Raw genomic sequence first — 12,814 nt, forward strand, 5'->3', positions numbered from 1 at the left:
ATAATTCTTAAAAAAGTTATTAAAAGCTGCACTCCATATGTTAAAAAAAAGTTGATCAGAGACATGGAACATTCACCCAAAGTGAATTTCTAAAGATGAAAAATACACCCGATGGGATTAATGACTAGAGATTGCAGAAGAAAAACGTTAATGACAGAAGTCCTAGCAATAGAAACTAAGAAAATGAAAAAGGGAAAAGGAATCTCCAAAAATAAAAAGAGCATATATGAGCTGTAGAACAATTTTGTGTGACCTAATATGCAGGAAATTGAAACCCCAAAGAAGAGCAGAGGGGACAGAAAAAGTATGTAAAGAATAAAGTCCTAAAATTTTCCAAAATTAATAAAAAATATAAGCTTACAGATCCAAGAAATTCAATAAACACCAGCAAAAGATGCATGAAAAATACTACACAAAGGCACATTGTAATAAAATTGCTCCAAACCAATGAAGAGAAAATCTTTATTTTTTCTTCCAGTTTTATTGAGATATAATTGACTTACAGCACTATATGTGGAAAATTCTGAAAGAGATGGGAATACCAGACCACCTGACCTGCCTCTTGAGAAACCTATATGCAGGTCAGGGAGCAATAGTTAGAACTGGACATGGAACAGACTGGTTCCAAATAGGAAAAGGAGTACATCAAGGCTGTATATTGTCACCCTGCTTATTTAACTTCTATGCAGAGTACATCATGAGAAATGCTGGGCTGGAAGAAGCACAAGCTGGAATCAAGATTGCCAGGAGAAATATCAATAACCTCAGATATGCAGATGACACCACCCTTATGGCAGAAAGTGAAGAGGAACTAAAAAGCCTATTGATGAAAGTGAAAGAGGAGAGTGAAAAAGTTGGTTTAAAGCTCAACATTCAGAAAACTAAGATCGTGGCATCTGGTCCCATCACTTCATGGGAAATAAATGGGGAAACAGTGGAAACAGTGGCTGACTTTATTTTGGGGGGCTCCAAAATCACTGCAGATGGTGACTGCAGCCATGAAATTAAAAGATACTTACTCCTTGGAAGGAAAGTTATGACCAACCTAGATAGCATATTGAAAAGCAGAGACATTACCTTGCCAACGAAGGTCCATCTAGTCAAGGCTATGGTTTTTCCAGTGGTCATGTATGGATGTGAGAGTTGGACTGTGAAGAAAGCTGAGTGCCGAAGAATTGATGCTTTTGAACTGTGGTGTTGGAGAAGACTCTTGAGAGTCCCTTGGACTGCAAGGAGATCCAACCAATCCATCCTAAAGGAGATCACTCCTGGGTGTTCACTGGAAGGACTGATGTTGAAGCTGAAACTCCAATAACTTTGGCCACCTGATGCAAAGAACTGACTGATTGGAAAAGACCCTGATGCTGGGAAAGATTGAGGGCAGGAGGAGAAGGGAACGACAGAGGATGAGATGGTTGGATGGCATCACTGACTCAATGGACATGGGTTTGGGTGGACTCCAGGAGTTGGTGATGGACAGGAAGGCCTGGTGTGCTGCAGTTCATGGGGTCACAAAGAGTTGGACACAACTGAGCAACTGAACTGAACTGACAGCACTATATGTTTGAAGTGTGCAGATAATGATTTGATTTGCATACACTGTGAAATGATTATCACAAGTTTAGTGAACATCCATCTTTCCATATAAAATTAAGGAAATAGAAAAAATTTTTCCCTGTGATCCTCTTATAATTTACTCTTTTATATATATCATACAGCAGTGTTCATTATATTTGTCATGTTGTACATTACATCCCTAGTACTTATTTATCAAATATCTGGAAGTTTGTACCTTTTAAACCTTCTTCATCTTATTCCCCCTTTCCCACCCCCACCTCTGAAAAACACAAATCTGATCTTTATGAGTTTGTTTGTTTTTGAAGGTGGGGATTGAGGAAGGGGCAGCAAGAAAGACAGTTAGGAGGCTATTTCAGTAAATCGGTGGGTTTTGGTGCCTTATGGCACAAAGCAAAGAAGACCTAAAGAGCCTCTTGATGAAAGTGAAAGAGGAGAGTAGAAAAGTTGGCTTAAAACTCAACATTCAGAAAACTAAGATCATGGCATGCTTCCCTGGTGGTGCAGAGGTTAAAGCGTCTGCCTGCAATGTGGGAGACCCGGGTTTGATCCCTGGGTCAGGAAGATCCCCTAGAGAAGGAAATGGCAACCCACTCCAGTATTCTTGCCTGGAGAATCCCATGGACAGAGGAGCTTGGTGGGCTACAGTCCATGGGTCGCAAAGAGTCAGACATGACTGAGTGACTTCACTTTCACTTTTCTTATCCCATCACTTCATGGGAAATAAATGGGGAAACAATGGAAACAGTGAGAGACTTGATGTTGCTGGGCTCCAAAATCACTGCATATGGTGACTGCAGCCATGAAATTAAAAGACGTTTGCTCCTTGGAAGAAAACCTATGACCCACCTAGACAACATATTAAAAAGCAGAGACATTATTTTGCCAACAAAGGTCCGTCTAGTCAAGGCTATGGTTTTTCCAGTAGTCATGTATGGATGTGAGAGTTGGACTATAAAGAAAGCTGAGCGCCAAAGAATTGATGCTTTTACAAGGATATCAAACCAGTCCATCCTAAAGGAAATCAGTCCTGAATATTCATGGGAAGGACTGATGCTAAAGCTGAAACTCCAATACTTTGGCCACCTGATGGGAAGAACTGACTCATTGGAAAAGACCCTGATGCTGGAAAAGATTGAAGGTGGGAAGAAAAGGGGACAACAGACGATGAAATGGTTGGATGACATCATCAACTTGATGGACATGAGTTTGAGTAAGCTCCGGGATTTGGTGATGCACAGGGAAGCCTGGCATGCTGCAGTCCATGGGGTCACAAAGAGTTGGACATGACTGAGGACTGAACTGAATTGTCCTTCAACACAAGGTTGACTTTCAACAACCTGCCTGGTGCTGTTAAAACTTCTGATAGTAGGAGTACCACCTCGCCCCTTCACCTCACTTTTTTTCCTGGAGCAAATAGGACTTAGCATCTTATTTGAATTAAGATGTATTCCTGAGTCTTTAATCCTTTTTAGTTTGCTTTTCAAACTAGCAGTCTGATTATTTACTTACTTAACAGGACAGTCACCAGAGAATGAAGAATGATGCACATGCCTGTCATGCCAAGTTGTCACAAGAAGGGCGTTAGGATCAAAAAGGACCCACCTGTCATGACTGAGTAACCTGTGGAAGAAATCCAAACTAGGATGAATGTTTAGGCATTCCAGGTTTGTGGGAATGAGTTTCAAGTATCTATATCTCAGTCAAAATCTTTCTTAAAACAGAAATCTTGAAGTTAAACATGGCTCTGCTCAAACCCAGTTGGGTCAACTTTAATATCAGAATTTCTCCTTGGAACATTTCACCTTCTTTTGTGGATATGACTCAATGAATTAATTTTCTCTTAACACATCCTGGAAAATTGATTGTTTGGCAAGTGAGAAATTAGGTTTTGCTCTGATGTTCTGAAAAGTAACATACTAATCCCCTTAATTAATAGCTAATTCTTAACATGTATTTGTTTATTTATCCAATGTATATTGAGTGCCTACAACACACCAGGTACCTGTACTAAGTGTTGGAGAATGGAACAATAAACAGAACAATGTCCTTGGAAGAAAAAGGTGGTGAATAAATGGATGAGTAAACATATTTATATATAAATTAGAGATAAAATGGATTAGGAGATAGGAAGGGTTGCTACCTTATTTGGGATGATCAGAGAAACTTCTATGATAAGGTGACATTGGAGCAGAAACCTGAGGGAATGAAGTCTGTGGAAGTTTGGGGAAAGAGCATTCTGCGAGAAGGAACAGCAGCCTGAGCAAGTGAGTCACAGAAGTATGTTGTGGGGGCAGAATATGCAGGGCCTCATTGCCATTTTAAATGCTTTGGCTCCTATTCTGAGTGAGATAGGGAGCCATTTGGAGGGTTTGGGGCAGAGAAGAGAAACATAACCAGACTGGTTTCTGTGTGTGGACCACACAGAAGGCAGGAAGTAGGGGAAGAGGCAGCAAGACAGACAGTTAAGAGGCTATTTCAGTAAATCACACAGTGGTGCCTTGGACACTGGGCAGTGGAGGAGATGTTTTCTGGAATTATTTTGAAGGTAGAGCTGAAGGACTATGTTGATGGATTAGATACAGGGTGTGTGGAAGGTTTTAGTTAAGCTGAGAGTCAGCTGGAGAAGCAGATTAGGAGTTTTGTACTGTCCTTGTGAACTGTGAAATGCTTCTGAAATATCATTTAGAGATGTTAAGTAGGTGACTGGATATGACTAAAGGTCAGGAGTGAGGTACAGGCTGGAGACAACACATTTAGGACGCATCAGAATATCAAACTCATTTACAGCCAGAGGAAATTACCTAGGAAGTGAAAGTAGGTGAGGTTAGAAGCCTAAGCCCTGGGGCATTTCCAAGGTATAAAAGTCAGTGTAATGAGGAGGAACTGGCAAAAGACTGAGTAGGAGCAGCTAGTGTGGCAGGAACAGAACCAAATCCTTTCCAGAAGGATTTCTGGAAGTCAAGAGAAAAAGCATTTCAAGAAGGGAGTCAAATGTTGCTGAGAGGGAATGATAAGGAGCACTCATGATATGCAGGCACTGGGTGTACAAAGATGAACCAGAATGCCAGGCACATAGTAGGTGTCCATGTACTTTTAATTGTAACAAAATATACACAACAAAGTGCTTCACTGGGGGCTCAGAAGGTAAAGAATCTGCCTTCAAAGCAGGAAACCCGAGTTTGATCCCTAGGTGGGGAAGATTCCGTGGAGAAGGGAATAGCTGGCTACCCAATCCAGGATTCTTGGCTGGAAAATCCCATGGACAGAGAAGCCTGGTGGGCTACAGCCCATGGGATCAACTGAGTGACTAACACTTTCACTTTTTTATACATAACATAAAATTTACTACCTCAACCATTTTAAAGTATACAGTGCATCAGTGTTAAGAATATTTACATTGTTGTGAAACAAATCTTCAGAACTTTTTTATCTTGCAAAACTGAAACTCTAGACTCATTAAACAACATCTCTCCACTAAACCTCCTGCCCCTCCCCAGTCCCTGGGAACTACCTTTCTACCTTACATTTCTATGAATTTGACTCCTTTAGATACCTCACAGAAGTGGAAACATACAGTATTTGTATTTGTATGACTGGCTTATTTCACACAACATAATGTTCTCAAGGTTCATTCGTGTTGCAGCATGTGTCAGAATTTTCTTCCCTTTAGAGGCTGAATAATATTCTATTGTATGAATATCCCACTTTTTGCTTATCCATTCATTTATTGATGGACACTTGGATTGGTTCCACCTTTTGGCTTTTGTGACTAATGCCGCAATGAACATGGGTATGTGAAGTCTATTACATACTGTGCTTTCTTTTTTAGGTAGTTTTGTTATTTTATTTTTGTGGTAACTTTACAGTATTTTAAGGTTATATATGTTTAAATATCTCCCTGAAAAGGGCTGACTTATAATGATCTAAACGTGACTGTATCATTCTTCTACTACAAGGTGGGAGAGAACTCCCTTTGTAAAACTATGAATCCAAATAAATGACTGTTTATAAAGCTGGCTCTGATGGTAACTAAAACATTACCAATTTCGTTTTTTTGAAAAAGCAATGTTCTGTCACTGCCATGGGTCTGATCTGAACACAAATCCAATCTGATTTGTGTTCTATTCAAGACATCATCCACCGGACGGCAGTTTCCCATGTTGCAGGTAAGGTACGTAGGAGGCTTAAAAACAAGCCTCTAGGGGGCAAGCATGCAAGTTATAGGATGGACTGGCTTTAAGAAGTTAAGTGTTTCTAAAGGGAACAAGAAGCTCCCTAGGGAAGAAGCTTCCTCCTATAAAGGCAGGAACCTGTTTACAAAAGCTCATATACCTTGAAATGAATAGGAATCCTATACCTGTGGGGGATACTGGGTGGTCACAACTCAAAAGATGGACACAACCAACGCAGTGTCTCTCCAGATCCTTCCTTTAATGTCAGGTAATGTTTCAACCCAAACACAGGATACATACTGTAATGAAAAGGACCTGAGGGCATCTGAGTCATGCATGGTATAGTAAGTACAAACCTTGAAGGTGAAGTCGCTCAGTCGTGTCTGACTCTTTGTGACCCCATGGACTGTAGCCTACCAGGCTCCTCCATCCATGGGATTCTCGAGGCAAGAATACTGGAATGGGTTGCTATTTCCTTCTCCAGGGGATCTTCCCAACCCAGGGATCGAACCCAGGTCTCCCGCATTGGGGGCAGACGCTTTAACCAGTGAGCCACCAGGGAAGTACAAACCTTGGCCCCACGCAAAGGAGCAGTCAAGGGCCTGGAAGATTCACCTCTTTATTTCTCTTTCCTGCTGGGCTTAAAGTCCATGGAAGAGAAAGAGCTTTCAATCAGTGGAACCAATGAGGCGTCAGGGCCTTGGAGGGTAGATTTGGTTGTACAGTATTACAAAATATATTTAGGAAAAAAACAGCCCAGGCCTCCCAGCAGTATCCCAAGCCTCAGCTGGTCCAGTGGCCCAACCTCTACATCATACTGTGCTTTCAATTATTCTGGATATTTTTGCAGAAGTGGAATTGTTGGATCATATGGTAATTCTGTTTTTTTTTTTTTTAAATTTTGGGGGAACTGCCATATATATATTTTTTCCATAGTGGCTGCACCATTTTATATTCCTACCAAGAGTGCACAAGGGTTCTAATTTTCTCCACATCTGAACCAACACTTCTTTCCTTTTTCATAGTAACCATCCTAATGAGTGTGAGGCCCAGAGAATTATCATTCTTGATCTGTATGGCAGTTCCCTGGAAACCTTCACTTACAGGGCTTGTCTTTATTTGACCTGATACAGAGCTCTCTCTGAATCACATCTGCTGAGGTGGTGATAACAGCTGGAATCAACAATAAGTTGACCAAAAAATCATGAAGAACTGGGAGTGAGATGTCCAGAGGGACCTTTGAAAAACTCTTGACATATTTCTGGGAATCTGGAAGGCCACATGCATGTGCAACTGCAGGACTGCAAGCATGCCCAGGAAAGAGCTGAGGAGACCGTATGCTTTCACCTCTGGGTGACTTTTTTTTATTGGAGTATAGCTGATTTACAATGTGTGATAGTGTCAAGTGTACAGCAAAGTGAGTCAGTTATCCATATATATATATATATATATATATATATATATATATATATACATATTTCCACTCATTTTCAAATTGTTTTCCCATACTGGTTATTACAGAACATTGAGTAGAATTCACTGTGCTATACAGTAGGTCCTTATTAGTTATCTATTTTATATATAGTAGTGTGTATATGACCAATATAGTCTCCTAATGAATCACTTTCCCCCATGTTTCCCTTTTGGTAAACCATAAATTTGACTTTGAGATCTATGAATCTGTTTAAGTTCATTTGTATCATTCTTTTTTAGATTCCACATATAAGTGGTATCATGTGGTATTTGTCCTTCCTCGCCTGACTTACTTCACTTAGTATGATAACCTCTAGGTCCATCTGTGTTGCTACAAATGGCATTATTTCCACTTCTGCGTGATCTTGATGCCCTGTGGAAAACTCTGCTAAGGCAGAGCTGTAAACTACCTTGCTGGAGTTTTCAAAGCATTCAATGACACACACAGAAACCCTAAGCAAAGGTTGAAGACCTGGTTCAAAGAACTTAAGGAAATCTCTATTGGCTGGCTACTAAGTTAATGAAGGTCACTTTGGTGAGCACACACAACAAAGGACTTTACAAAAATAGTTAAGAAAAGTCACTAAACAGCAGCAACAACAAACCCTGGGGAGGAGAAAATCTGAATTTCAGAGCTGCCACATTATTTCAAATGTCCACATTTTAAATTACAATGAAAACAGAAAGTATAAACCAGATTTCCCTGGTGGTTCAGTGGTTCAGAATCCACCTGTCAATGGAGGGGACATGGGTTTGATCCCTGGTCCAGGAAGATCCCACATGCTGCAGGGCAACTAAGCCCATGTGCCACAGCTACTGAGCCCACAATCTAGAGCCTCTGCTCTGCAACAAGAGAAGCCACCACAGTGAGAAGCCCACACACTGCAACTAGAGAGTAGTCCTCACTCACCACAACTAGAGAAAGCCCGCCCACAATAACAGAGTAACCCAGCACAGCCAAAAATAAATACATAAAATAAAAATAAAGTATAAACCATACACAGGGGGAAAGTCACTAAATAGAAACCATCCCTGCTGCTGCTAAGCTGCTAAGTCACTTCAGTCGTGTCCGACTCTGTGCGGCCCCATTGACGGCAGCCCACCAGGCTCCCCCATCCCTGGGATTCTCCAGGCAAGAACACTGGAGTGGGTTGCCATTTCCTTCTCCAATGCATGAAAGTGAAAAGTGAAAGTGAAGTCGCTCAGTCGTGTCCGACTCTTAGCGACCCCATGGGCTGCAGCCTACCAGGCTCCTCCGTCCATGGGATTTTCCAGGCAAGAGTACTGGAGTGGGGTGCCATTGCCTTCTCTGGAAACCATCCCTAAGGAAGCCCAAACATTGGATGTACTACATTTTAGATTTTTTTTTAAGTACAGTTGATTTACAGTGTTGTGTTAGTTTCTGGTGTACAGCGTAAGTGATTAAGAATATATACATTCTGGGGTTTCCCTGGTGGTCCAGTGGCTAAGTCTCTGCACTCCCAATGCAGGGAGCCTAGGTTTGATCCCTGGTGCCAAATGCCACAACTACGAGTTCACATACTGCAACTAAAAATCCTGCATGCCACAATTAAGACCCAGTCAACCAAAAAAAAAAGTGTGTATATATATATCTGCTAATCCCAAACTCATAATTTATCCCTCCTCCATCCCCTTTCCCCTTTGTTAACCATAAATTTGTTTTCTATGTCTGTGAGTCTGTTGCTATTTTGGAAATAAGTTCAGTCGTATCATATTTTATTTTTTGGCTGTGCTGGGTCTTTGTTGCAGCATGCAGGCCTCTCTATTTATCTGCAGGCTTAATTCCCCCAGGGCATGTGGGATCTTAGTTCCCATAGGTTAAATTGAACCCGCATCCACCTGCAGTGGAAGGCAGATTTTGAACCACTAGGCCATCAGGGAAGTCTCTGTATCATATTTTAGATTTCACTTGTAAGAGTCACATGTAAGTGATAGCAAGTTTCCCACATGGCGCAGTGGTAAAGAATCTGCCTGCCAATCTAGGAGACGCAGAGAATGGAGATTTGATCTCTGGGTCAGCAAGACCCCGTGGAGTAGAAAATAGTAACCTGCTCCAGTATTCTTGGCTGGAAAATTCCATGGACAGAGGAGCCTGGTAGGCTACAGTCCATGAGGTCACAAAAGAGTTGGACACGACTGAACGACTAACACTTTCACTGCCATATGCAACAACATTAATGGACTTCAAGGACATTTTGCTAAGTGAAATAAGCCAGACACAGAAAGACAAGTACTACCTGATTCCACTTATGAGGTATGTAAAATAGATTTGGGACTTCCCTGGTGGTTCAGTGGTTAAGAATCCACCTTGCAATGCAGAGGACATGGGTTTAATCCCTGGTCAGGGAACTAAGATCCCACATGCCACAGGGCCACTAAGCCTATGAGCTCTAGAGCCTGTGAGACACAAGACAGTCTGCATCGCACTACTGAAGCCCATGTGCCACAACTAGGAAGTCTGGGTGCTGCAACTAAAGATCCTGCATAATGCAATGAAGATCTCATGTGCCACAACTAAGACCCAACACAGCCAAATAAACAAATATTAAAAATAAAATAATCAAATTCATACAATTAAAGACTAGAATGGTGGTTAACAGGTTCTGGGTAGAGGGGGGAAACGGGAAGTTAATAATCAACAGGCATAAAGTTTCAGTTAGGTAAGATTAATAAGCTCTGGAGATTTGCTGTACATTGTACCTGTAATCAACAATAATGTATTATATACTTAAAATTTGTTAAAAGCAGAGATCTTATGTTGAGTATTTTCATCACAATTAAGATCTAAAAAATAAAGCTCTTTGCAAGAAAAAAAAATATGGATTGGTTAATCTATTTTGGAAGCCTTCTCCATTTTGCATTAATGAGAGTCTAGTTGTCACTATGGCCTTTGTCCTAGAGACATTGCCCAAGGTTTGACACTGAAACGGGTCTGCCATTTTCTTTTAAATGCTTTTCAAAATTAATTATTTTTATTTTTGTTTGCACTGGGTCTTCATTGTTGCTAGTGGGCTTTCTCTAACTGCAGAGTAGGGGGCTACTCTCTAGTTGTGGTACATGGGCTTCTCATTGAGATGGCTTCGCTTGTTGCAGAGCACAGGGTCTGGGCACATGGGCTCAGCACTTGTGGTTCATGGGCCCTAGGGCATGCAGGCTTTAGTAGGTGAGGCAAGTGGGTTCAGTAGTTTCGACTCACAGGTTCCAGAGCAGGGGCTCAGTAGTTGTGGCACACAGGCTTGGTGGGCCTGCGGCATGTGGGATCTTCCTGGACCAGGGAACCCATGTCCCCTGCATTCGCAGGGTGGATTCTCATCCACTGTGCCACAAGGGAAGTCCTGCAGTTTTCTTTTGAAGAGTAGTTTGTAACTGGTGCTTGTACCATAAGCCCCTGGGGGGTTCATTATAACAGAGTGCTGGTTCCCAACTACAGAATGTCAAATTCATTAGGTCCAGAAAGGACCGGAGAATTTGTATTTCTGCCCTGTTTACAGGTGATGCTGCTGCTGCTGGTCTAGGGTCCATACTTTGAGAATCACTGCTTACCTGATACCACAAAGTAATAAAACTCTGCCCCTGGAGAACTGTCCTAACCTCCTCATGGGAACCCTTGGTTCAAGATATGGCCAGAGTTCCTAGAATGACAGGAAGCTGGGACTTTGCTGAGTTTACAAACAGGTTTAGGATTAGCAGGAATTGAACCTGCTTGGCACTAAATGTTTGTTTAATAAATGACAAGTATGTTGGAGAGAGGGAAAAAAACCCCCTACAACTAATGGTGTACTTAATGGCATAAGACTGACTACTTTCCCCTTAAAACCCAGAATGAGACACATATCTACTCTCACTACTGTTCTTTTACATTGTACTGAAGATTCTAGTCAATGCATAAAAGCAAGAAGAAATAAAAGGCATCTGGATTGGAAAGAAATAAACCTGTCTTTATTTGCAGAAACGTGATTATCTAGTAGAAAACCCAATGGAATCTATAAAAAAGGTAATAAAATTGTTATTTTAGCATGATTGGAGGATACAAGATCAATGTACGAAAATCAACTGTACTTTCTCTGGCACTTCAGTGGTTAAGACTTGGTGCTCCCATTGCAGGGCAACTAAGATCCCACATGCTGCATAACACAGCCAAAAAAAAGAATGTGGAGAACTGATTTTCAAAAATTATTTATTTGGCTGCACTGGGCCTTAGTTGTGGCATGTGGATCGAACCCAGGACTCCTGCATTGGGAGTGTGGAGTATCAGCCACTGGACCACCAGTGAAGTCCTGGATAACCGATTTCTTTTAAAACGCACAAAGCCATGCAGTGGAGGAAGGATGGTCTTTTTAACAAATGGTGCTAGAACAGTTGGATATTCATACCCAAAGGAAGCAGCCTGGATTCATACCTCCTATTATATACAATGTGTTAGTTGCTCAGTTGTGTCTGACTCCTTGCGACCCCATGGAGTGGAGATCACCAGGCTCCTCCGTCCATAGGCATTTTCCAGGCAAGAATATTGGATTGGGTGGCCATTCCCTTCTCCAGGGGATCTTCCTGACTCAGGGATAAAACCTGGGTCTCTTGTACTGCAAAAAGTAATTCAAAATGGATTAAAGACCTAAATATATTATCTGAAACTATAAAACTTCTAGAAAACCTTTGTGATCTTGGATTAGGCGAAGATTTCTTAGATAAGACATCAAAAGGACAATCCACAAAGAACAAACTGATAAATTTGACTACATCAACATTGAACATTTCTGCTTTTCAAAAGCCACTGCTAACTTTCTGCCTCACCAGCCACTGCAGAGTGGTGGCTGTAGCTCTGCTCTTCCCCATGGCCATGGGCCTTAACAAGGGCCACAGGATGACCAAGAACATGAGCAAACTGAGGCACAGCCACCTCCTCGGGCGCCTCACCAAGCACACCAAGTTCATGCGGGACATGATCCGGGAGGTGTGCAGCTTCACCCCTTATGAGCGGCAGGCCATGGAGCTGCTCAAAGTCTTCAAGGACAAGCAGGCCCGCAAGTTCATCAAGAAAAGGGTGAGGACATACATCCGTGCCAAGAGGAAGAGAGAGGAGCTGAGCAATGTCCTGGCCACCATGAGGAAAGTGGCAGCCAAGAACAACTGAGCCCGTCCCCTCTGTGCACAATAAACCTTTTCAGAAAAAAAAAAAAAAAAGACATTGTTAAGAGAACAAACAGACAAGCCACAGACTGCCAAGAAAAATACTTGCAAAGCATATATCTGGTAAAGTATCTGTATCCAGAAGATATAAGAACTGCTTTTTGAAAGGTCTATTAATAGGATATGGCAAAAGGGGTGGTGTATCTCTAATCTTTATATTCTTAAAGCTAGAAAAAATGGAATAGATGAATAATTTGCAAAGAAGAAATAGAAACACAGATGTAGAGAACAAATGATGTTTGGATAACAAGGGGGAAAGAGGGTGGGACGAACTGGAAGCTTGGGATTGACATATTTACACTACTATGAGTAAAATAAATAATAGATATTTACAATACTGTGTGTAAAATAGATAACTAATGCAAACCTACTGTACAGCACAG

At 41.5% G+C, this 12,814-nt stretch overlaps 1 pseudogene; it reads left to right on the forward strand.

The window, feature by feature from the left end:
- The first annotated feature begins 9,421 nt into the window (after positions 1-9,421).
- LOC138071797 (large ribosomal subunit protein eL36 pseudogene) lies at positions 9,422-12,375 on the forward strand (annotated as a pseudogene).
- The last annotated feature ends 439 nt before the right edge of the window (positions 12,376-12,814 follow it).

Source organism: Capricornis sumatraensis, chromosome X (genome assembly GCF_032405125.1).
Source record: "Capricornis sumatraensis isolate serow.1 chromosome X, serow.2, whole genome shotgun sequence".
NCBI classification, from domain to species: Eukaryota; Metazoa; Chordata; class Mammalia; order Artiodactyla; family Bovidae; genus Capricornis; species Capricornis sumatraensis.